Genomic DNA, 25,867 nt, shown 5'->3' on the forward strand with positions numbered 1-25,867 from the left:
ATGTTAAATACAAGTAAAATTGGAGTTTCTTTGGATTGTTATTCCCACAAAATACAGATAATTCTTGGATAGGAGTAAGTTCACATGTTTAATTCCCATTTCCCTTTAAAATCAGAGCAGAGGACACAGATTTTAAATCATCATTCCATGAACTTCCACCAAATTCCTGACTGTTCCAAAAGTTTTTACTATTAGAAATTCCTGACCTTGTTTCCCAGGAGAGCTGGGATTAGATGTTTTTCCTTCCTTCTTTTATTGGATGTTTTCCCTCTCTGATTTCAATAAGGGAATATTTATTGCAAATGTTAGTTTTCCATCTTAATTGGAATTTTTGTACTGCTTAGGGCACATTTCCAAGAAAATTTACCAAATTAATGTTGGTAAATCAGGCATTGATCAGCACCATATCCACAGAATTCTGTAAATTCCCTGGAAAACTGGCTAAGTGTCTAATTGCCATAATTAATCTCTTTGTAAAGTTAAATTTATTGCATTTTTAATTACATAAATCCCATTAAAACTTAAATCCTGGCCTAATTGCTGTTCCTTGGACACAGTGGGGTGGTTCTTTTCTGCCTTGGCACATTTGGATGTTCATCCCAAGTGAATTTCCTGCTAAAATAGGAATTCTTTTCCAAGCAGAAGAGGGAATTGTCTAGAAAGCCGTGTTTTCTGGGAGGCAGCGGGTTTGTTTTCACCCTCCCTGCACAATCCGGGATGCTCCCGGAGCTGTGTTAGTCGATGGCATGTGGTGACAGTTTCGTTCCGCCCCTAATTCCTCACTCCTTTGTTCGGAGGGATGTAAGACATGGAATTATATAGAGAAATAAATAATTTTTAATACGAAAACTTCCTGATTCTGGTTTTGTACGCTCGTCCCCTCTAGGACTCACGGCGAAGTGCCTTGTGAAAGGATTTCCCTTATTCCTACCTGAGTTATGTGGTAAGTTTGATTCTCCTGTTACAAAAGACAAATTAAATGTGGAATATTTTTATTTTGGGTTGCCCGGCTGGCCCTGGGCACGTGGATTTCATCACTGGTTGTCTCTGGCTGGTGTCCGCTGTCCTCCTGCCTCTGGGTCACCTGCTGATCATCAAACGGGGATTTTTGGGGTCGATTTTGGGTTTTTTAAGTTTATTTTTGTTTGTTTATTTTGGGGCGTTTTCGCTTCAGGGCTGGAGGGAGGCGTTGGCCCTGACGCTCTCCAGGGTTCCTCGCAGCCGCGCCGCGACGGCCCCGGGGCGATGCGGGGGCGAGGCCGGGGCGGGATGCGGGCCCGGCCCGTCCCCACGAGGTGGCGCTGCGGGCCCGGCGGAGTCACCCCGCGGGGCTCACGGAGCCTCCGCGCCATCCCAAGCGCCGGTTCTGCGGCGCTCCGGGCTGGGCCTGCGGCCGGCAAGGGCGGCTGCAGCCCCCGTGCCTCGGCACGCCCTGCAGGAAAACGGGACAACGCACCTCGGCCTCGCAGGAACTGAGTTAATACCAGGAGAACCCGGCCGGGGGGTCCTGATTTTTTTTTTCCCATATATGATGTAGCTGAAAGCTAAGTTTTAATTTAATTAAAAGTGAATCCTTGCCGTGGTAGCCGCTTGTACACCCTAGGGAATTTATCCCGAAATTCATCCCGACATTCTTCAGGTGCCTCCTGCACGTGTTGGCAGCCTGGATGGGAATGCAGGTGGGAATCAGGAGCTCTGTTATCCCGCCTTAATAAGACCTGATCACTGATTAATTAGGGCATGATTAACTTAAGGCTATTATTGGGAGCTCTGTGTGAGTGTGTATCTATTTTGGGAAGAAATTTAGGGAATATGTTTCGGGAAAGGTGAGCCACGAGTGGCTCCACCAAAATTCCCTCAAGCAAGAAAAGAGGTTATTGGAGTGAAATGAACACAAGTCAGCCCCCAGTGACCGAGGGTTTCAAATGTCACATCCCCGGGTCGGACGCCGGTGGTGCTGGGAATCTGCAGCTGGATGGGAGCACAAGCGGCCCTTGGAGAGCAGGGAATGGCAGGAACTGCCTCCAGTCTCCAGGATTGTCCCATTAATCACATTTGTCTCCGGGACTGCCTCAGTTCTAACTCCAAGTGTTGTTTTCCCCTTGGAATGTCCCATGTGGAAAAGCTCCGAATTGAAAAACCGACTGAAAATGAAAGAGCAGGAGGTTGTGGAGCTTCCCAGATACCAAAAATCACCTTCCATGCATCTCCTGAGCACCCGGCCAGGCCAGACTTGAGTTCCTGCCATGTGTTCCCCTTAATTTGAGTTATTCCCCAAATTCCAAAGGCTTGACAGCACACACAGAGCTTCTGGAGCATTTAATACACTTTTCCCTAAAATTTCCAGGGAGAGAATTCTGAAACGATTCTCAAGGCAAAGGGAAAAACACCTTTCCACTTAATTTCAGGGTTGCATTTCCTCCTATGTAGAATAACATTTAATGGCCAAAACACTTCATCTCCTTGCTGATGTTTTTAAACCGAAATACCCAGGAGTTCCCGTGACATTAATATTTTTAGTATTTGGATTTTTCAGAAGGCTTTTGTTTTCCCAAATGTTCCCCCAATGGCCTGAATTTCCCAAATTCCCGAGCAAGCAGGAGCCGTGGTGGCTGAGCTCTGGAAGGCAGTGGTGTGTCACTAACACCGTGTCATTAACACTGGGGGAAATCTCCAATTGCGGCTTTCTGCAGAAAAAGCTGCCAGCAGAATTCGCTCCACGACTTTCCCTCCCTTGCCAACGTGTATTTTGCTCCCCAGGCCCTCTCTGCTGCTCGGAACACACCATTCCCTGGGAAAATGCCTTTTTTCCCCTTAAATGAACCATCAGGAAATACTCGTTTCTTTTTCTCACTTTTCAAATGTTGCCCTTTCATTTTTCGTGGTTTATACCTCTGTAAGTCCCAAGTCCTGCACTGGGATGCAGGAACCGAGGGAAGCACAAGCATGGGATCGTCATGGGATCATGGATCAGACACCAAAAGCCTTGTTTCCTGCAAACGTGACATTTAAATCACCCCCCATGTGCTGAATTAACCCCACTCTGACCAGTAATCCCAGCCCAGCCCCGGGACTGGTGGTCCAGCCCGGCTTTCCACACTTCCCGTGCCGGGCCCCGATTCCTTCTGTGCACAGCTGATGATGGGAAGAGCCTGAGGAAGTCCTGGAGCTTCTCCTTGGGCCAGGAAAGGTCAGGGAACCAAAGTGTCAGAGTGCCAGGATGGATAAAATGCCCCAAAGTCTCCATCCCAGGGCTGAAATCGTTGGCAGTTTCTAATTTTTTTTTTTAATTTTTATTTTTATTAAGGAAAAGGGAAAGGAAGTTGGAGGTGTTTTCCCTGATTACCACATTATAATGTCGATGGGAAAAAAGGCAGAAAAACGATGGCATTTTGGTGAATTTCCCCCATTTCTGACCATCAGAATTTAAAGCTTTTACAGTTCTCAAGCAGCTCCAAGGGGAGGAAAGATGTTTTTCCTCCTCAGTTCTGCTCAGAGCATGGAATGACTCCACTTGCACAGCTCCTCATTTCATGGAAAACAATGGGCTCTCCCTGGGCAATTTTCCTGGGCAAAATGGCTTTTTAGAGGAATTCATGTGGCATTATTTCCCGATTCCAGGGAAATCTGAGTTATCCAGATATAAATGCTCTAGATTGCATTTCTTACACACCCCCAGGTAAATGTGAGCTGATACCTCAGCTTCCAGATCAATTATCCCTCAATATTTTCTTTCAGATGAAATCTGCCTGTCAGAGGATGATTTGTAGCTACTGAGGCATGAATTTAATCCCATTTTTCGATGGGAATTAATATTATTTCTGGGAAGCAGAGAGAAGGGATGGCAGCTTCTAACTGCAGGGCTGGCAGGTTTTAATTTGGAGTATTTTAGGCTCGGCTTAGGTGCTGCTGGCTGGTGTTCCTGAGGGCTCCTCCCACTGGGATCCCGGGGATCAGAGCCGGAGCAGGACGGGGTGACAGCCCCTCCCGGGAGAGCTGCCCACAGCAGCCGGGGCCGGGGCCGGGCTGTCAGCTGCAGCTCCGGGAACTCGGGCTGGGGCTGGAATTTTCCTGCAGTAATTAGTCTCTCTGTGAGTTTTTAGGCTCCGTGTCATGTTGTGAAGGCAACATGTTCGACAGCGGTACCTGCCGGGGGAGGATCCGCGGCAGCCGCATTTCTCATGCCAGACAGCGGAAAAATGGGATGTGAGACTTGGGAACGGCGGGGGGCACGGTGACTTTCAGCTACAAGGAGGATCCCAGCCAGTTGGCAAATGTCAGGCCGGGCCTCCTGCCTCTCCCTCGGCTCCTTGGGCCTCGGAAGTGCGGGCAGGTGGCGTTCCCCTGCCGGAATCACCTGTGGCACCTGAAAACCGGGCAGCGGAAAACCGGACAGGTGAAAGTGCTGCACAGCCTCGGAGGGAAGGGATCTCACCCCGTGCTCAGGGATGGGAATGGATCCTCGACTTCAATGGATTAAATGTCAGCTGGAGTATTTCATTGCTCTTAATACTCTAAGTGGAGTCCTTCCATATGTTTGGGAATTGTTCTAATATTGAGGGAATATTGTCAGAACTGGTGATTTCCAGCTGGCTGTGGAGCTGGGAAGGGACAGGCCAGCCCCCTCTGGAGCTGCTGGTGCTGCAGATCCCTGGGATCGGGTGCTGGATGGCTCAGTGAGGGACACCAGCCCTGGGCTGCAGAGGGAGCAGGTGGAGAGCACGCTCCGGAGCAATTCCCATCGCCTGGAAGGATGGTGGTCTCTTTCCCATGGCACGCTCAGAAATCATCTCGGAGCATCTCATCCATCACCCCCAAATTGCTCAGCAACCTCCAGGCCAGCGGGAGCGGGAGAGCATCTGTTCGTGCCACCGGAGCCGCGCTGACGGAGTGCCAGGGGCGGCGCTCCCGGCCCGCTCCCCGCTGTCGGGAGCCAAGGTGGGGCTTGGAGGTGGATGGAGCCCCTGGGATGCAGTGCCCCAAAGGGCTGCCCCCGGTCAGTGACTGTTTGGTGGGGTCTGGGACAAGGGCAGCGCTCTGCCAGGTGCGATTCCAGAGTGAAATGGGGAAAATGGGAATTCCCACGCAGGACAGGACCCCCTCCCTTGGCACCCCTGCCCAAGGTGACAAGAGAGGGGACAAGGGCACTGCTTCCCAGTGGGAAGCATCCTGAAATACGCTGTAATACTGCTTTTGTGAAGGATGTGGGATTCCATAATTGGGGATGCTTCATGGAAGTGAAACTCCCAAATGTGTTAGGGCTTGCAGGACACCGTTATTTTTAAATCCCCACATTTGTAGGAATTGTAACCAAACACCTTTTCCAACAGGAATAAAAGCACAGGCTATTTGGTGGGTGGCAGCTGTGGCCAGAGCCATGCCATAAAAATCCATGCGTGGGGCTATTAATCCAGGCAGGAATTCTGCTGGCTCTGTGCAGGGTGTCTGGAGCAGAGCCTTCCCCACAGCTCACGCTGGGATATTCAGGGAAATGTTTTCCCAGTGTGGCAGTGCAGGAACCAGCAGAGCTCCTTGGAGCCCTGGGGGTACCAGGCATCCCTGAGGAGAGGCGGGATCTGTGCCCTCCCAGCGCTGGCCGTGCCTCAGTTTACCTCTGGGGTGACCTCCGCGTCCCCTCTCCCCTCGGAGCCCCCTGTGCCGGTGCCAGGTGGGGGGTGGCGTTCCCGCCGCGGGAAATGCCAGCCTGCCCGCGCTTCCCATCACTAGGCAACGGCTCCATCCCGGTTTCTGTGCTCCCAGTTGGCACCTCCCACCATGTTCTTGCTGTGCAGGGGATGCAGAAGCCCAATTTCTATCTTTGGGTGCCAGTGCACGTCGGAGGCACCGGCGCGAGCACGGGGAAATCGCTGGCACGCAGCGGGCGGGTGACACGGGGACCCCGCGCGCCTGGAGCTCCTCGGCGCGGGGCCGGGGGCTGCCGAACCCAGGCCAAAAAAGTTGGGAGGGTTTTTTTTTGTCACATCCCAACTCGGAGCAGCTCAAAGAAACAAACACTTTTAATGGAGCATATGCAGGCGCCGGAGAAGGAGAAGCTTCACAATGCATCTGCTGCGGGACCAGAAGGCTCCGCCGAGGTGTGAAGTGGGAGGAGAAAAATTCCGAGTGGATGATGCCAGAGAAGATTGCAGAAATATTAAGCAGAAGGAATGTAAACACGTGGAGCTGGGGAGGGCTGGCACAAAGAGCCATCGGGTTCAGGGCCGTGGGGACGGCCCCAGGCCCCACCCAGGAGTGGCCGTGGACACCTTTGCTGGGTGCTCCCCATCCCAGGAGCCTTTCCCCGCCGCTTGGCTCTGACTGGGTGTTCAGGCTGTGTCCCAGGCCAGGCTGGATGGGGCTTGGGGCAACCTGGGCTAATGGAAGGTGTCCCTGCCCATGGCAGGGGTGGAATGGGATGATCCTTCAAATCCTTTCCAAGCCAACCCATTCCATGATTCTCCAAGGCACCATCAGAGCTCCTCCACTCAGCTCCCAGGGCCCGGGAGCCTCACAGATTGATTTCCATTTTCCATAGGGAACAACAGCTTCACCGTAATATCGATTTCCACGCAACGTGTTCCGCTGCAAACATAAACACTGGGAACACCTGCCTTCGCTGCTGATAACGGGGAGGGCTCCTTATCAGCGGGAATATCACCTCATTACCCCTGTTCGGCATTCAGGAGCGTGCAGGGCTTATCTCTTCCAGCCAGTGGCCAAACTCTGCTCTCCCTCAACCCTCGGCACCGCGGAGAATCCAGCGAGCCTGCGCACTCGGAGCTGGAAGCAGGATCTGGAGCTCTTACTCCTTAATTCTTCTGATTAAAGGAATATTTCCCAGTTTCAGAGCTGCCTTTCTGCTCCCCTCTGGCAGGTGCAAGGGGCTCTTCCCCCAGTACCACCAGCAGCTCCAGCACAAGGCAGGATTGGGATGTCCCAGGAAGGGTCCCTGCCTGTCCTCAGGTGCTTTTTGGGAACTCCAGCACAGGGTGTCCCCCTGAGCACAGGCTCCAGGCCGTGCTGGGAATGGCCAGCAGGATTTCTGGGGCTGAACCACTGAGGCTCAAACTGACAAGGGTTCCAAAAGAAATCCCAAGGGGGGGATTAAAACTCCCAAAGTGGAGTTTTGCCCTGGATAAACAGCAGTGTCCTGTCTGGGTGCTGTCCCATAAGTGACCCTTGCTGTCAGCCATGACTGACTCCCATCTCCTGTCTCCCATCTCTTCTCCTGACACCCTGCAGCCAAATGCCCAGTTTTCCCTGTGCCAGGGCAAGGTGACTCTCTCCCGCTCGGCATCCCCAGGGAGGCCGAGCCGAGGGGCCGTGGCTGCCAGGGCAGCTTTGCCCGAGGTTCCGGCCACGGAAGAGCCAGCGGCATCTGCTGAGGTGGCCAGGAGACAGTTTAATGTATTCCTCTGACCTTTCCAAGCGCTTCTCCAGCTGCAGCTGCCTGGTGGCCCACCAGGGACATGTGTGCTCTGCTTGGGAGATGGAGCTCCCATCTCCCTTACCAGGGAGGGAAAGAAAGGAGCAGCTTCCCAAATGCTCCAAACCAGCTGGCAGGTGCTCCCTGGCCTTCAGTGGCCATGGCTGCCAACAGGAATGGCATGGAATGGAATGTTTTCAGTGACCACCCAGCCCACTGCCTCTGGATGAAAGGTGGTGACTGGGATACAGCTGGAAAGATATAAATATATAATTCCTGCACTTTCCAAGGTCACATTGTGCAGACTTGAACTGGCTTCCCAGGGCTTTGGGTAAGGAAAGATAAAATAAGCCATGGGCAGGATCCCAGTGGAATCTATTTCCCATGGAAATTGATCCAACAGCACGTGGCTGTGGCTCCCAGCTCCCTCCCAAGGGCTGGGATGGCTGCTCCCACCGGCACATGCCGGTATCCCGGCTGTGGATGTCACCCCATGTGTGCACGGCAGCCTCGCTCCCCCTGAAGCCGGGGCACGTACGCAGAATTCCAGAGGAATAATGAGGGAAAGATGTTTGCCCCAGTAAATGAGCCTCATTAGGAATGTGATGGGAGCCATCAGGACCGAGAGGTTCCCAAATTCCTTTAATATCCATCGTGGGTAGCTCCTGAAGAGTCGTTGCAGCACCTGCACGCGGCGCTGGCTGCGCCAGGCCCTGCTCGCACCACGCCCTCCCCGAGCCCCGAGAACGGCGGCCGCTGCTCTGGAGGAGCCAATGGTTTGTGGGAAGCAGGTAATGACTATTCCCATCTCAGCAGCTTCCTAATGCAAGCTCATCCCGAGAAATATGACACATCCGCCTCCTTTGGAGGCAGCTCATTAAAGGCGGAGGGTTTGCACTCCCACTGCTCCAGGAAGATGCTGCATTTTTCAAATTTGATTCCTGAACCAATTAGTTTTCCATCCTCTAAATGCCTCCTTTATCCTCGGCGCATTATCCGGCAGCGCTGTCGCTGCTTTAATGGGAGTCATTATTTGAGCTGGAATGTTGGGGCTGGGGAGTCACGTTGGTTCCGGTGTGTAAAGTACAAATGGAGGTGTCATTTCCAGAGAGGGCCCAGCCCTGGATCCCATGGGATCTGCTCCAGGGTGCCCAGAACAGCTGTGGCTGCCCCTGGATCCCTGGAAGTGTCCCAGGCCAGGTTGGATGGGGCTTGGAGCAGCCTGGGCTAGTGGAAGGTGTGGCATAGTGGCCCGTGGCAGTGGTGCGACTGGGTGATCCTTAAAATCCCTTCCCACCCAAACCATTCAGGCATTCCATGATCCCGTGAAAGCAGAGCCTTACCTGATTCCTTATTAGCAGCAGGAATAGCAGGAATTCTGTTCATTTGCAGCCCAGCTTGAGGAGAAGCCGGGCCTGAGCCTCGGAATCACTGCCATGCAGACAGGAGCCAGATTTCCCTTCCCTTGCTGCCCTTGGGAGCGGTGTCCAGAATGTCATTAATGAAGCGAGCAGCAGTAGGTGGCTGAGGAGGGAGGACATTAATTCCTGAAAGCAGGACACACATGGCACCATGTCCATCGGCCAGGAGCTGGGAAATCATTCCCTCGGAATTGTTTCTGCGGCCGTGGCGCTGTTCGGCTTCAGCTGAACTGATCAGATCCCTGCTGAAAACCAAACTGCACTCAGATTGATGCTGCCCTGACCTATATCCACCGCTTTTTGGTGGAAAATAATTATCTAATTAAGTTATAATAAACATAATTTCATAATACATCTAATTTTATTCTATATAACTTTATAATATTTATAACATTATGTATATCTATAGAGAGACACCTTAGTATCCCTATATATACCATAACTTGATAAATTCCAAACTATGTGGTTTGAGCTGCTGCTCACCCAGAGTCCTCCACTTGGAACAAGCCCAGGCATGGAAAACCCTTTGGAAAATCTTCCCAGGCACAGGAAGCTGTTGGCTGGGGCAGTGTATCCTGGGGGAGCTTGTGCCATACTGATAAATCCGTATTTTAAAGGGCCACTGATTTTTTTTTGGGGGGGGGGGGTGGGGCTCAAAAGCTCCCAAACGCCTCCTGCACTTTCCAAAATGGACTCCTGGGAGAGTGTTATCCATGGAAGAGCCTTTGGGAAAGGTGGCTGTAGGTGGACACGTACAAATATTTTGCTTTTTTGTGGTTTCCCTCATGGCCACAAACAGACAAACCTGGAAGTGGGGAGCAGACACGGGACAGGCGTGCGCTGGGATATCCTGGGAGTCATCCTGATGATTCCCCAGAAGGTGAGGACAAGCGTCCCAGACCTGGGAGTGAGGTGTAAACAGAACACAGGTTATTAAAGCACTGTAATGGGGTGGCAAGGAGCTTAGAGGCTCTGGAATTAAATGTGCTCCGCCGCTGCTGGCAGGGAAACACCCTCCCCGCCACGGAGCAGGGCATTCCTGGGGCAATCCAAGGGCGGAGACGCTGTGTCCGGGATTGTCCCTCTTATTTAGTAACTCCCAAATCCCCAAACTCCCCCTTGCAACAAGAGCATCGTAGCTCTGTGTCCCTCCTTGTGTCGCCCGGCCCAGGCAGCCAAACCCGGAATGAGTTTGGGAATCGGCGAGAAGTCCTGTCCAAAACCGGCCACGCCGTTACTGTGCTAATGAACGAGCCGGCAGCGGGATTTCTGGGAGAAGGCGCTGTCATTTCGTACGGAGCAGCGCTTAATTCCTACAACGGGTGCGGAGGGAGCGGCCGGGCGCTGGCAGTGCCCGCGGAACCGGAGCGCGTGCGGCTCGTTCCTTGTTGTCCAAACAGCTGTTCCCGATCGGCCTCCCTGCAGGTATCGGATTGGGGATTAGTGCTGCTTCGCCTGCTCGTGCAGCACAAGGAGTGGATGTGTAATTACATTAACCACGCTCCAGCTCCCCGCGCTCGCTTAGCCCCGCTCGCTGGCAGCGCCTCCATCCCGCGGATTTGCTCCCTTCCCACGTTTATTTTCCAGCCTGATGTCCCTGTTCCAGGCAGGAAGCCGCACACCTGGCAGCACCTTCCAGCTTGCTCACCGGGCGCCCCAATTTGCAGCCTGGTGGTTCCTCTTCCAGAGGAAAGATGCTGCTTTTCCAGCCCATCTGGGACCGTTTCCAGGAGACCCTGGGACAGGGAGGGATCTTTGCGTGATGCTCCCTGCACCTCAGGAGCCTCTGGGGGGGGGTGAAAATTGTGGAATTTCTGGTGGAAATTCTGGGAACAGGCATGAAAACTTTGAATGAGAACCTCATGCCCCCAGGGTGAGTCACATCTCAGTCACTCCCCAAATCCACAAAGATTTAGCGTGTTCCCAAACTCGCCCCCACACTTCCCACTCCGCATTCCTGACTGAGTCTCCTTAAGGCAGCTTTATTTCATAGCTCCATCCTAGGAAACCCAGGATTTGCCTCTGTCAGAGCTCTAATAAAAGGAGAAAACAATCTCAGACCTGGGAAGCTGCTCCAAGACTGTGTGAAGTTTCTCTAGGGATGATGCTGGATTCTAAGTGCAGTTCTGGTCTGGGAATCCCTGGAGATTGAGCGACCCTTAACCAAAGCAAGTGCAGGGCCTTGCTGCCATCCCACCGACTTGAAACCAGGGAAAAACCCGGATTTGGGGGTTTATAGCCCCCCCTTGCTGGGATGTGCCCCCTTCCTGGCACAAAGCCCCCGCTGTCCCCCTGGCCTGGCAGCGGGAGGGAGCGGCGGAGCCGGAGGGCAGCTCCCGGCTGAGCCCAAACGAACGTGGCTTAAGAGACTTAAAGGCCTTGGATCTCCCCTTTGGAGCGGGATTAGAGAGTGTTTGTCCTCCAGATTCACACCAGAAGGAGCGAACTTTAATCTCCTTCAGGGCCTTGTTATCCTCTTTTCTGAGACTCATCCCATTGGATGCAAGGCATCTCCAGAGGTTCCCAGCATGGAGAGTCAGGCTGCACCCTTCAGGCGCCCATGGGCGGAAGGTGGAGCAGGGAATTGCCCTTGCCTGTGGCTGGGTTATGTGGGGAGGCTGGAAAACCTCTCCATGACCTGGATCTGCTTGATGGGAGCTAGTTGGGGCCAATTAACTCCCGATCATCCACATTCCCTGGGGAAGTTTTGGAGCAGTTTCAAACACCAGGACACTTGAGCAGCTGCCTGTGATAAACAGGTGCTCCCTCACCCCTCAGGTATGGGATTTTATTAATTTTTCCAGTGATCTGGTACTTCCTATGGATAATGGACAAGGTAGATGATTAATTCCCATTTTTTTTTGGTGGAGAAAGAACAGAAGAACAGAAGAAAGTGAAGAAGGAAGGGAAGCTATAATGAGACACATTCCCATGTAGTTATGTTTGAAGAATCACAGAGTACAGTTCTTCCATCCTCTGCAAAGCCACGGAACATTTCAAAAGGACATTCAGCCGGGAATATCGCAGTTCATCCCCTCATTCCACCATTCCCCAATGAAAAATTCCAACAGCAATAAAGCAGGGAACTCGCTGTGCCAGTGGCAGCCTTTGAACGGATGGCTTGGCGAGAGAGAGGAGGGAAGGAAGCACTCAAAGCTCTCATCAGATGCTCCGAAAATTATTTCAGCTGCTAAAAATGCTAAACAAATTTGGATTTCAAAGGACATGTTCCAAACCCTTCCCCTTTGATAATTGCTTTTTTAGGTTTTTTTAAGCCATCTGTCATATATTTCATTCCAGTCTCAGAGGGCCGATGTTCCCCTCCCTGGAGCGCCCGGGATGGGGGATGTGGCAGCTCCCCAGTGAGGTTTTGGGACCCCTTCCAGGGCCTAGAGGGGCTCCAGGGAAGCTGGAGAGGGATTTTGGAAAAGGCGCGGAATGCCAGGACAAGGGGGAATGGCTTCCCACTGACAAAGGGCAGGGCTAGATGGGATACTGGGAAGCAGTTCCTGGCTGCGAGGGTGGTGAGGCCCTGGCACAGGTTGCCCGGAGCAGCTGCGGCTGCCCCATCCCTGGAATTGTTCCAGGGCAAGTTGGAATAACCTGGGCTCGTGGAAGGTGTCCCTGCCATGGCAGGGGTGGGACTGGATGATCCCTGACGGCGCCTCCATCCCGAGCGGTCCGTGGCTCTGCGCTCGCCCCGCGCTCCCGGCGCTCCGCCGCTTCCCGCCGCTCCGTGAGGGGAAAGCGGGGGCACAGCGCCACCTTGTGGCGCGTTCCCTGCGGCAGCGCAGTCTGGCTCACGGGCCGGGGAAGGGCCGGGGCGGGCGGGAAGGGACCCTCCGCACCTTCCGCTGCCCCGGGCTGCTCCCAGCCCCTTCCAGCCTGGCCTGGGGCACTGCCAGGGATCCAGGGGCAGCCACAGCTGCTCTGGGCACCCTGGGCCAGGGCCTCACCACCCTCACAGGGAAAATTTCTTCCCCAAATGCCACCTAAAAGTCCCCAGTTGAAGGCCGCCAGCTCAGCCGTCCCTCACGGCTCGGCCCCGCCCCGGCAGGTTGTGTTCCATTCCCAAAACAATGTGGTGGGAAGGTTTGAGATGTGCAAAACGCTTTCCATGTGGTGATGTTGTTGGAAAAATATTTGCTCCCAGCTCGGAGCGCAGCATAAAGCAGAGGGTATTACATGCCGTGCTAAGGAATGAGGAGCAGCCTTTTCCCACTGCTGGGGAAGCGGGACGCTCTCCGCGGAAAACAGGATGTTATTGCCTGCCGATTTTCTTCTGGGGTTAGGATTTCAAATATCACTCGCAAATACCAGAGCTCGTGCTGCTCTTTGCCAGACTGATAGCCCACACTGCGATGTGTAATCCTTTGGTGAACATCTTGGAGCGCTTATGTCATGGCTGAGGTACCGGGGGAAAAACAGCAGCTGATTCTGCAGGGTTTGGGAAATGTTAGGGTTTCTGCTAATACCGGGTGCTTCGCTAGCCCAAACACGTGCTGTGTGAGCTGCTGAGGCGGCCCCGCTCCCATTGCAGTGGGAGGATGGATGTGACCTGGGACTGCCATGGCACAGTGACACCCACATCCCTCGGGACGGTGAATGGTCCTTTGGGGTGGTCCTGGTGGCCCTGCTCCCTTGGAATGGCCCCACAGAGGACTCCGGGAGCCCCTGGCTGGGTGTCCACACCCCAGAGCATCCGGCAGAAGCTGTTTTGGTGCTGTGCTGGAGAGGGATTTATCCCCTTTCCAGCCCCAACTCTTTTCGTTCCATGTGCTGAGGACCTTGGGCTTTATTATTTTAAGTCAGGCCTCTGAAATCTGATGGTCCTAAGGGTCTCTTTTGACATTATAGCAACATTTTAAATGGATTTGTAGGGAATGCACAAGAGACGGGGAAAGTCTGGCTACCGTAGCGTGTGCTGACTGCAGGCAGTGAGGCTCAGTGGTGGCAGTGCCAGAGGAGCCCCAGACAGAGCCGGGGGGGCTGTCCCTGCCAATACCCCCCGAAATGCCAGGGAAGCACCTCCTGCAGCCCTCTGGCGAGGCAGGGCTCAGTGGCGAGGCTGGGCACGGCATCCTGCCGGGAGGACACTCACGGTCCCAGTTTCCCCCCCAGACTGACACAAGGAAAGGGAACAGCTTTGGGGGGTCCCAGTGTCACCCCCAGCCAGGGCAGGGGCTCCCCGAGTCCCTCACTCAGGCTTTAGGCTCAGCCTGCCCCTGGGCTCCTTCCCCGAGCCCCCAGGGGCTCTGCTCGTCCGGGGTGGGGTCAGTGCCACCTCAGGACTGACCTCAGCAGGGCGGCAAAAGCCGAAGCTCCGGACACGGCAGAGCCGCGGTGGGACACGCTCAGGTGGCACTGCTGAGCTCCAGGGCGAGGATCCACCCCCGCTGGGAGCTCCCACAGGAAAAGGAACCGGGGGCCGTTCCCGGCCATTCCCGGGGGGTGCGGGGCTCAGCCCTGGGCACAGAGCTCAGCCCTGAAGCCTCGCTGCTGTGTCCCCACAGCTCCTTCCCTCAAGCAGCGCCGAACCTCGTGCGTAAATTGGGAACGAACGCTGCCGTGCGGGCGGGATGAGGAACCGGGGCCGGCCGAGCCCCCGGCAGCGCCCGGAGCCGGCGGGGGCTGCGGCCGCGGCGTGCGAACGCCTCGCTGGCTCCCCGGTGCCAGCAGCCGCGGCTCAGCTGCTGGCAGCCGGGAATGTGCCGAGGGAGCGGCGCGATTGGATTAAAAAAAGGCTATAGGGTGACCAGATGTTCTGGGCACCAAACCAGAACAGCGAGGGGGGGCCGCGGCTCCCCGGCAAAGCGCATTAGGGCCGGCCTGGCGCAGAGCGGGGAGCGCCTGGAGGCTGCAGCCAGCGTCTCCCCGGCCAGGGATGGAGGGATGGATGGATGGATGGAGGAATGGATGGATGGATGGAGGGATGGATGGAGGGATGGATGGATGGATGGATGGATGGATGGATGGATGGATGGATGTGCAGCCCCGGCTCCCTCTGACTCTGGCATGGAGCTCGCTGGGCAGCCCACGGTACCTGAGGCACCTCTCCGTAAGGGACAGGACACTCCTGACAGCCCTAAAAGCCCGGCAGGATGGCAGCAGGCCCGGCCGACGTGTTAGGGATGTGCTGCATCCCGGAAGTTTAAAAGGGCCTTTATCCTGGCCTGGGATCCATGATTATCCTGGTCTGGGAACCAGGATCGCCAGGCATGGAACTGCCTGGCCCGGTTTCCCTCCTGTCCTGCTTGAGGCTGCCCCCGGGGACAGCACCAGCTCCTTCCAGCCCCGGTTCCTGCTGTGAGCAGAGCCAGGGCTGTGCCGGGCTCTGTCCTCACACCGGGTTAGAGAATCCCTCGCATTTATCCATGAGCAGCCAGGCACTGAAACCAGGAGAAGAGCTGCTGTCCTGAGCACTGGCTTGCTTTCAAGGTGACACCCCGGGATATCACAGGGGGAGATGGGAAAATGGGTGCCCCGGGAATATTGCTGCAGTTTCAGGGAAAAGGAAGATTTCTGACACTCCCCTCTTCCTTCAGACGCTGCAGGAAGGGCAGGGATGGCCACAGTGGGACAAAGCCCCCAGTTCCAGTTCCCAGTCCAGCTCATCCCTCCTTCCTCGTCTTCCCTTCCCAAAGCATCCGGAGTTTTGCTGCTTGGCCCCTTCTACTCCCATTCCCACCAGTCCTTCCCAAAGCAGATGCACGGGCTGGTTTGCAGGAGCGGAGCCTCGCGTGACTCCTGCAAGAGCAGCAAGCCCAAGAGCAGGAGAAAATCCCACTTGGAAATGAGCGGTTCCCCCCTGAGATGAAGAATAGTGGGAAATCAAGGCAAGTTAAAAGTCCTGGAAACTGTTCCCTCCTGCTGGAAGTTTAGCACTGTGCAAGAGCCAAGTCCCCAGACATCAAAGTATTTACAAATTAAAATAAAGTCAGCTCTTGTGGTGCTGTAGGAAACAGGATGGGCTGGTGGAGACCCAGTGTGGGGCTCTTCCCACAGGGAGAATTCCTGTGGGGAGGAATTTTCCCCTGTGGAGCCGCTGTGTGTGGCTGACAGGGAATTGGGATGGTGGGTATGAAAATGACCCTTTAAACCCAGATCAGCACTGCCATGCCTCCAGGCCGTGTCCAGGGCAGGTGGGATGGATGTCCTGGAGGAGCCAGCGTCCTTCCCATGGCTCCAAAGCATCCCAAGCGGCCAGGCTAAAGCAGACCCCAGATTCTGGAGGGTTAAATGGGGTTGGATGAATTCCTCCTTTGTTCGTTATTTTACTGGTATCAAACAAGCAACTTAAAAGTGCAAAGCTTTGGGACTAAAAATAGCTCAGCTGTTCAAGTGGTGATTTGGTTTTGGGAAAAAAAAACCCCCTCTATTTCAATCAGCTCTTTTAAGGGCCGTTTGAAATTACAGTTTTTAAAATAAAATTTTTTTTTCAGTGGAGGAAATGTGTTCTTCAAACTTTCCACCCCTTGCCTGCTTGTGCTTCAGCCTGAGCACAAGTGGTGGCTGCAGAGGATGGTGGAAAACAAGTCTGGGTGGGCTGGGGGAAGCAGACGTGGATTAAGTCCTTCATCCTGCAGTTCCTGCACTGGAGCAGGGCTCTTGGGCACACCCCCCTCCCGGCTGGGACGTGCCCCTGTTCCTCATTCCGTGGTTTGAAGGGCAAGGTTGGCACTCCAATGTTGACAAAAGCCCCAAATCCCTGGAGCCAGAAGGGATGGGAACAGCAGAGAGGGAAGCCTCGGCTCCCAAAATGGATGGTGCTCCCTAGGAATGAGCAGTTGTTTTCCTTGCGTTTCAACTCATTCCAAACGCAATAAACTCCCAATTAAAGAAATGAATCTGTGCTCACAAATGCAAATCGGAACCCACCAGTTCTTCCAGCCCGTATCCAAGAGAAAATTCCCGTTCCCTTCCCTCTCCTAGCCCCCTCAGCCTGGGTGACGAGCCTGGACAGTGCTGGGTGCAGGGACATTATCCATAAAGCCTGTAATCCAATCCAGCCCTTCCTACAACAGTTTCACAGCACGCCGGGATTTTTTTAAGGATATTTTCTATTTTCATCCCGTGATCCCATGTAATACATAGTCTTGGCATTTCTTATCACTTCCAACCATGCCTTTCGCAATTTTTTTTATGTTTGTTCCAAATTTCAGGGCTGTGCATCCTTTTTGCCTCAGACCAAAAGCCTATCGCACGTTCTCATCATTTTAATTAAACGAGGGCCAAGCCAGGGCAAATGTTTGATTTTGACTCCAAAGGTGCATGCAAATCACCAATTCCATTTGATTCGGGATGGAAAAGGCTCCCTGCTACATCCTTCCTGGATACGGAATTAAGCTGCCTGCCAAACTCCGGGCTGCACATCACTGTGGGCTGGAAATTAAAAGCTGAATTCCCACATTAAATGGAAGTTGTGCAGGCATTGTTTTTAAGATCCGCAGCGAATCCGACGGCATAAAACTCGGATCTTTTCACTCGAGGCAAGCGCCGTTGGAATTCATCAACTCCCAACAAGCAAAGACTGAAATTTGCATTAAATGGCTCCGGAAACAAAATTTCCCAGCATGGGAATGATCTCCAAATGACTTCCTCTTGTAATGGCTTCCCATTAAAGGCACTTCCAAGTGCAGCTGCGGAGATGGCACCCATGGAAGGTATGAAGCTGCACCTTGAGCTGGAACACGATCCCAGCAAAACGTGCTATTTATATCCGGACAGAGCCGGGACCGTTCCCGACATCTTGGGAATGTCAGCGCTGCCTCTGGGAACGGCCGTGCGGAGGAGACGTGGCGCCCGCAGAGCTGACTCCCCACGGAAGCGCCGGAGCTGTGCTGGGGCTGCTCCTTTCTGCTGGCCTTAAAATCATGGAAGGGCCCTGAAAGGCCACTGCGTTCCACCGAGGAGTGGCGGCTCACAGAAGGCATGGAGCAGTGGGAGGTCTGGCAGTGCCCAGGAGGCCCTGGCTTGGCTGGAATGTGCTCTCCCCACCCGGGGAACGCAGATCTCCTTGCTCTGAGAGAGGCCACCCTTATCATCCCAGTGTTCCCTTTTCCTGTTTGGAAGCACTTCTCCTTTTGTTCTCCATGGAGAGCTCCTTGCTGGGACCGTTCTCCAAGCCCGGGAGCAGTGGGAGCAGGCCAGGTCCTCTCCCAGGACATTTCCATGGCTGTGAAATTCCAGAGCTTGCTCACGTACCTGTTCCTTGGCTTTCTTCATCATGCCCAGGTCTCGTTCCTTTCACGGGATTGGCAGGAATGTTGTGCTTTCCGTGTGGAAGCTGCGAGAACTCTGGACCCACTCGCTGGCACACCTCTCTCCCCGGCGGGTTTCCAGCCCCTCAGCGCCCTCATTCTCCTTCCCTGCCTGTTTTCTTCTGGATCTAAATGTTTTTTCAAACCAACTGGATTTGAGTTATTTATTAGGAGCGTATTTTCCCTGGAAATAAATCGGCGGGGCTGTAATTTGGATGTAATGTTCCCCAAAAGCCATTCAGGCAAAATCTCTTTTTAACTGTGGCTAATTACGGATCCGCGGCTGCTCCGCACCAAAACCGGGAGCAGCCAACGGAATGTTGATTATTTCTCTCACAAAGGGGAAAAATCATAAATTCTTTCTAATGGGATCTTTAATAATAAAAAAGAACATAATCATTACTACCCAAAGATGGATGGCTTCCATGGGGCTTCCTCACCAGCATTTTGTCTGATTCCATCTCCGTTGCACTCGCAGCATTAATTATTGGAGACTAATTAGGCAAAATTGCGATGGAAACCCTAACGAAAACGGGTCTCCCAAACCCTGAACTCCTTTGGCTTCTTCCTTTCTTTCCGAGTCTTCCTGGAGCGCTCGGGGCGTTGTGGGGACCCCCGCCCTCAGTTGGCTCGGCTGGTGCTGGAGTGACTCCAGCTCTCCAGCAGCCACGGACAGCCCTCCCTGCCCCGTGAGTTCCCAGAAGTGCTTCGATTCCTGCTCCTGCCGCTGTTCTGGCGAGCCCCCGCGCCGCAGGTATCCCGCCTGCTCCGTGCCCTCCTCCCAGCTGCGCTGGAAGCGCTTACGGCGGCTTTGCTGCGGCAGCTCCGCTGCTGCCTCAGCGCAGCGAGGTCACAGGTTCCTCCCTCCCCGTGGGCAGCTGTCCTGGGATCCAACCTGCCGCGGGAGAGCTGCGACCCGCCGGATTTCTGCTCACTCCCGCAGGTTTTCTGCAGAGCAGGGGCAGCAGGGAGAGATTATCCTGCTCCATGCCCCAGCTCCATGCTCCAGCCCCATGCCAGCGTGCCTCTCCCGCTCAGTCATGGGGATAAAAATAGGGGGAAAATATTAGGAAATGGTGTTCCCTCTTTTGTTGGATAATAAATCCACTGATTCCTATGCAACACCCCTAATTTTAGGTGTGGTCAGCTGTCCAGGACCTTGTCCCATGTCTGTGGCCATTGGGAGGATCCAGCACTCCCTCTCTGCCGCAGCCTGCACCACATGGAAGAGCACGTTTCCCTCTCCCACCTTTTCCCAGACTAAACAAGCCCAGCTCTTTCCATGTCCCCTCTCAGGGCATGTTTTCCGTGTCGGATGCTCCTCGCTGCTCTCCCTGGCCCGACTCCAGGCGCTGCACACACAGCTTCTCCCGGGGCTGTGCCCAGGCCAGAGCTGTTCTCCAGCTGAGCCCTTCCCGCAGCGAGGCTCTCTCCATGTGTCTCCCACATGACATTCCTGTTTGGCCATCCTGGTACCGTGTTTGCTGTTTTTGCAGCAGGATGACATCGTGTGCTCAGCCCAGACACAACCCAGATTGCTTTCCTTGGAAACAGGCCCTCGGATAATGTCTTCCAAAATAAAAATAATCATTACTTGAAGCTGTGTCCTCTCCAGTGTTCCCAGCCAGGCGCAGCTGAAGTTTGCTTCTCCTTTTTTTTGCTGAACCTTTTTCCCCACCATCCATGATCAAGCAGAAAGGCTGTGCATTCCCCATCCCTGGAAGACGGTTTGGGGTGGAATTCTCTGCAGCTCGTGCTGCATCAGTGCAATGGTGATCTTAATAATATGGTTATTTTTTAATCATTCGATTATTTCTTAATCGTTAGGTTATTTCTTAATCATTAGCCCACTGAAAGCAGGATCTCATCAGGCAGGAGGCACTGGAGGCGCTGCTCCTGTGATTTGGGAATTGCACTCTCCGAGTCCAGGGCCCACAAAGCCCCTTTCTCTGGCATCACAAACCCCCAGGGAGCAGAAAGTTTGAGTTACGGAACACCTTTTCCCTCCGGATTTCTCCCTGGGAGCTGTGAGCTCCAGGAGCCACACCTGGCTCTGCTCCAACACCCTCTCCGTGCCAGAGACCCACCAGCCTCTCCTTAACTCCGAGCATCCTTGGGCTCTCCTGTGGGATGCGGGGGCAGCGTTCCTGCGGCGCTGTGATTGCACAGGATCCACCTGCTGCCCTGCCCCGACAGTCCCGAGGTCTCCTCCCTCCTCCAATCCCTGTGGAATTAATTAAAGGGAAAAAAGGGAAGGAAAGGCCTTCTCTGCCGGCTGCTGGAAGAGCCGGAGTTTTCCTGCAGCCCCCAATCACCGGAGCTCCCAGTTCCCCCTCGGCGAGTTCCACCACCATCTCCATTGCTTTTCCCCTCATTACCACAGAAGATTAACGGCTTTGGGTTTGAAAAGTCCACTCTCTCCTCAGCGGGTATTTAGAGGGTGTAATTCCCGATTAAGTTTCACTGCAGCTTCCCAGGGAGCAGAGATCCCCTCAGGAGCTGAGCGGGGTGAGATGGGCCGCAGATATCCCTGTCAGATGTGTGGCACGGCTCCGCGGCACCTAATGGGATTTGCATTGCAGCCATTGCTGCAATAATCTGCCCCCAAAGCTGTTCCCATCACACTTGTTAAGCGTCTCTAAAATAATCAGGAATAAAGGTAAAGCGCTGGGAGGGGGAGATAAAATCACTGCCGTTGGAGGAGCAACCCTGAGCAGCAGCTGGCATGTGCTGGGATCTTGGGCACCCAGGAGCAAATCCAGGGGGTTTCCTGGGGCACACCTTGATCTTACAAACCCCCTGCTTTTAAAAATGCTATATCACTGCGGCCCAAAACTTCCCTAAATGCGGATAAGATGAAAATCTAGCCAAGGAGGGGCAGACCCCGCAGCCACCAGACAATTCCCATTCTTAGATCTGCTCTTTGTGCCTTGAGTTTTGGAGCTGCTGGGGAGGAAATCCCACCTGCAAGTGCATTCCCTAATCCCTTCAACTCTGCCTGAGAAGCTTTCCCCAGCACTACATATTCCCAGGCCACAAAACTGCACATTAACCTGGTTCTGAAAACTCTTAGAGGAAAAAAGAAGCCTGGAATCACCAGGAATTTTCAGCCCCTACCCAGGAGATGAAACAGAGTTAAACCTGTTGAGTTGGAGTCGATGCTTTTGATAAAGAACAGACTTTGGGGTGGAAAAGGGAGCAAGGCTGAGGTGACACTGCCGGGACCAAACCTCGAGGTGCTCTGTGGGTGCCTGGTGTGTGGGGGGTCTTACCCACACCTTACTCCCAGGTGTAGGCGCTACTCAGGGGTGTGCACGCACAGCGGGAGAGGATCGGCCACGCTTAAGGAGATTATTTTCCCAGTGCCTCGCTCGGGCACGCTGGGAGACGAGTGTTGATATTATTGCTTTCCCCTCCTGATCCTTGAGCCTTTTGCTTGGCTAACAAAGCCCAGAGCAATCCCCAGGGAATTACTGGAGTGATTTCCCTAAGGCCATCCTGTTCTCGCCACGGCAGGATAGAAATGAGGGTTTCTCGGCACCGTCAGCAATGTCTAATCCGCCTTCTCTAACCTGTCTAGCAGCGTGCTGGGAAGAGGGAGCAGTGTGGAGTCAGCAGGAACTGTGAATGTGCAAGATGGGAAAAGGAGTCAATGAAAAGGCAGGGAAAGAGCTTTAAAACTTGGTGGTGTGGCTCCAGAAGAGCCCTCAGCTCAGGGAAACCCTCGCTCCATCAGGATGGAGGGAACGCTGGGAGCGCAGTGCAGCCCCCAGGGGGTGGCGTGGAAGGACTCCTCGTCCCGCAGGTGTGGAATCATGGAATGCTGTGGGCTGGAAGGGACCCAAAGATCACCCAGCTCCAAAACCCTTGCCTTGGGCAGGGACGCTGCCAGCTCATCCAGGCTGCTCAGGGCCGCATCCAGCCCGGCCTTCAACGCCGCCAGGAAAGGGGCAGCCCCTCCACGGAATAGTTTGGGTGGGGAGGGACCTTTAGAGGTCAGCTGTTCCAGCCACTGCTGGGTGCTGTGGACGGGTGCCAGATGGACACCCTGTGGGTGCTGGATGGATGCCGTGGCTGGTTCTGCTGGGTGCTGGAGGGTGTCGGAGGCTGCTGGAGGGTGTTGGAGGCTGCTGGAGGGTATCGGAGGGTGCTGGCTGGGTCCTGAGCGCCCATGGGCGCGGCGCTGGGAGCCGCGCTGTTGCAGACACAGCCAGATTGGCCAGCAGATGGTACATCCCACTCTCGGAGAAATATTTGAAAGGGCAACAAAATACAGCAGAAGCCATTTGACAGCCCACATGGCTCCGGAGGAATTAGCCAAACTGGCTCCGCTGGAAGCACAGCCAGCGCTCAGCAGAGCTGGAGCTGCGGCTCAGGGAGCCACCCAAACATTCCCAGCTTTCCGTGCTGGGCTCTCCTCGCAGCCCTGGAGCTCCTTGGGATGTCACTCGGTGGAAGCCTGGGAGACTTCACTCCCGAATCCCAGTGGTCACATCTGGACCACACAAGCCTGCCAGGCACTGAAAAATCCCTGGATTTTCCATCAGTCTCTACTGGAAGAGGGAAAGAAAACCAGGCGCAATTCCTCCCCCGTGCTCCAGAAGCCTCTTGTTCCTCACGCAATCCCTGCAGAGGAGAGGAAATTTCCCAGCCCTCCTGCGTCTCCTCACCCGCCCCGGCTCCGCGTGCCGAGTCTGGAGCTTCTCACCCCGGTGCTCGGCATATGGCACAGCCCTGGGAATTCTGTGAGTGCAAGGCTGGCATTCCGTGCCAGGCCGGGAGAGCTGAGCTGGTCAAAAGCCTCTTCCCACTGAGCTCCAGGAAAAAAGGGCACAGGGGTGAGCAGGGGCTGCTCCGGGGGCGCCTGGGCAAGGATGCTCCAGGCAGGGCAGGAGCCCAGAGAGCCCAAGGGAGGGCTGAGGAGCTGGAGCTGTCACCCACCAGAGGAAGGACGAGTGTGGGACAGCGGTGCAGGCAGTGCTGATCCCGAGGCACTCCAGACAAAATAAAGAGCCAGGAAAGCCAGGGAGACACTCTGAGGGCCGGAGCCCATCTGAGCCAGGCTGGGAGAGCTGGGAATGCTCAGCCTGGAGAAGGGAAGGCTCCAGCGGGAGCTCAGAGCCCCTGGCAGGGCCTAAAGGGGCTCCAGGAGAGCTGCAGAGGGACTGGGGACAAGGATGGAGGGACAGGACACAGGGAATGGCTTCCCAGTGCCAGAGGGCAGGGCTGGATGGGATATGGGGAAGGAATTCCTGGCTGGGAGGGTGCCAGAGATCCTTGAGATCCAGCCTAAAGCATTCCACGATTCCATGCAAGGAGGCCCTGAGGGTCCTAAACATGTCCGGGGGAGAGGCCCTGCCCCGCAGGGATTTCGGCAATCCCGGCACAGCCTCTGTGGCCCCTCCTGCGCCGGGGAGCCGATGAATTCCTGCAGGAATGGCAGAGCAGGAGCAATATTCCTGTTTGCCATCAGAGCCCGCACGGAGCCTTTTCCCTCTCTGCTGCCCACGAGTGCAACCGGCAACTGCTGACTGGAACGTTTCTATTGTGGAGTTTATGCTAAATATGCATATCTTAATTGCATTAGTCAAAATAATTAGCTAATATATTTTTGCATAATGACGAGGTAAGCAAATATCACCAGAGCTCAGTGCTTCGTGCCTGAGTAAATTTGGGAAATTAATAGACTCCCAATTTCCTAATTATCTGCCTTTTATTCCAAACTCAAACAATGAAATGCTCCTGCGTTTTGTCATTTAGGTTGAGCCTTGGAAAATTTTAAAGCACCTGTTTTTCCATTTTTCCCCCCTCACTTTAACAAGGAAATAGGAACAGTCCTTCCTCCCCTTCCCTGTTTTAGGCACTCAAAGTGGAGGATCACAAGATCCTGGGCTTCCTGATTTCCAGACGGAGCTTGGGTAGGAACTAGAGTAAAATAATTACGGCGGCATTAAAAGCGAGCAGCAATATTTGGGCATTTAATCCCTCTGGAGCTGGATTGTTTTCAGAGGGGTGTTTCCAGAAGTGTTAGCCTGGAGTGGTCCTAAATCCCTAAAAAACCCCACCGAATTCTGAAAATTGCTAAAAACCCGAAGTATTTTAGAAGGTGTATTCCATTTGTTTTCTGCTATAGCCGGGTGCAGCTCTTCTCCTTTGCCTGGGTCTGACGCTGCCCAGGCTCCGGAGCTCGGGATGGCCCGGGCACAGCCCTGGGGTGGCACAGCACCCGGGATGGCACAGCCCCTGGGCAGGCTGCTCCCGCCGCCCATTCCAAACCCTTTCCCAGCCTCGGGAGTCGGGCTGGGACACGCTCCGGACCGGTGCCACCCCCGGAAGGTGCCCGGCCGCGCTGTGTGGCACGGGCAGGCGCTGACAGCCTTTAGCACCTCGCGGAACCGGCCGGGCTTCCGAGGGGCAGGGAAAGCGGCGATGGAGAGAGCCGGGGACACTGCAGCCGCTCCCTGCCGGGTCCCGGGCCGGTGTCACGGCCGCGGCTCCCGGAGCCAGCCCCGCCGGAGGTGCCCAGAGCCCCGCTCCAGCTCCCAAGCCGCCCCAGCTCGCCGAGCGAGCGGCAAGCCCCGCGTTCCGCGGCGGCTCTGCGCGGAAAGCTGGGAATTGAGGACTGGGTCCTTACAGGACGACGCTCTGGAGCGGCTGAGCGCTCCCTCTCGTCCACCTGTGGAAGTGGGGGCTTCGAGCAGCTCCGAGCGCACATCTGCAATCCCGATTTTCCCGGGGCTTTCTCATCCCTGGGTCTAGAAGGCGCGGGCTGTGACACCAAATCCACAGGGATCCTCCGCGGGGCCAAAGGCAGGTTACTCCTTCCCTCACCAGAAGGAAAGGGAAGGCTTTTCCCGTTTTAGCAGCCCCTCTGGGGCCATCTGCAGGTGTGCGCATTCCCACCGGGTGGGAACGCAAGTGGCAAAGGAAGGACAGAGGGACCAAGAGTCCAACAAGGAGTGGCCACTGCGTTGTTGCCGGGGGCTGCAGGTCCTGGCCAGCCCCAGAGATGGCAAAGCCCATCTGTGTGGGCAGAAAATTCCATGCAATTGTAGAATCATGGAATGGTTTGGGTTGGAAGGGACCTTAGAGCTCATTCCATTCCAACCTCCCTGTCACGGGCAGGGCCATTGGGAAGCATCCCAAAACATGCCGGCAATTTCAGAACCAGTTTGAGCAAAATCCCATGAAACTCCTTCCCAGGGAAGGTTCAGGCTGGCTGTTAGGAAAAAATTCCCTACTGAAAGAGTGAGGAAGCCTTGGAACAGGCAGGGCGGGAGTGCCCATCCCTGGAGGCATTTAAAGCTGTGTGGATGTGGCACCTGGGGACATGGGTCAGCAGTGGCCTTGGCAGTGCTGGGAACAGCTGGACTTGGGGGTCTTGGGAGGCTTTTCCAACCTGAGTAACTCTGAGCCGCAGAGCAGGAATCCCTTCTGCTTCCCCAGGGCTCTCGTGGCCCCTGGCTGGGGGGGCAGCTGGGTTTTCCAGGCTCTCTGCAGGAATCTGGGGCCGCTCTCCTCATTTTATGCAGATGCGCGGCGGGTTCATCCCGTGTTTGGGATATCGCTGTCAGGAACTGTCTCGGGAAACTTCTGCAATATAAATGAACCAGCTGGTATTAGGGAAAGTGTGAAGCTCTTGTTTCCCTCCTCGGGGCTGGGGGAAGGGAAGGGGAGTGGATGTGCTGCAAGGTTTGTCGCATCGAGCCGACAGATTCCGCACTCGAGAATGTGGCTCCGGCAGGGTCCAGGCCACTCTG

At 54.8% G+C, this 25,867-nt stretch overlaps 2 long non-coding RNA genes across 4 annotated transcripts in view; one reads left to right on the forward strand and one right to left on the reverse strand.

Moving 5' to 3' along the window:
- Positions 1-280: 280 nt before the first annotated feature.
- Positions 281-25,867, reverse strand: part of LOC116437813 — a 109,903-nt gene continuing 84,316 nt past the window's right edge. Inside the window, exons 9-10 of one of the 3 annotated variants that reach the window (XR_004237487.1) lie at positions 9,653-9,748; positions 281-8,950 (exon numbers count right to left, since the gene is read on the reverse strand). This is a non-coding gene — a long non-coding RNA (uncharacterized LOC116437813). Of the gene's footprint in view, positions 9,093-9,652; positions 9,749-25,867 lie in introns of all 3 variants that reach the window. The other 2 variants (XR_004237485.1, XR_004237486.1) reach the window with 2 other exon arrangements.
- On the forward strand, positions 14,097-17,367 carry LOC116437818. The gene is made up of 2 exons (XR_004237492.1): positions 14,097-14,388; positions 17,010-17,367. It is a non-coding gene; the product is annotated as an uncharacterized LOC116437818 (long non-coding RNA).

This window comes from Corvus moneduloides, chromosome Z (assembly GCF_009650955.1).
Source record: "Corvus moneduloides isolate bCorMon1 chromosome Z, bCorMon1.pri, whole genome shotgun sequence".
NCBI lineage: Eukaryota > Metazoa > Chordata > Aves > Passeriformes > Corvidae > Corvus > Corvus moneduloides.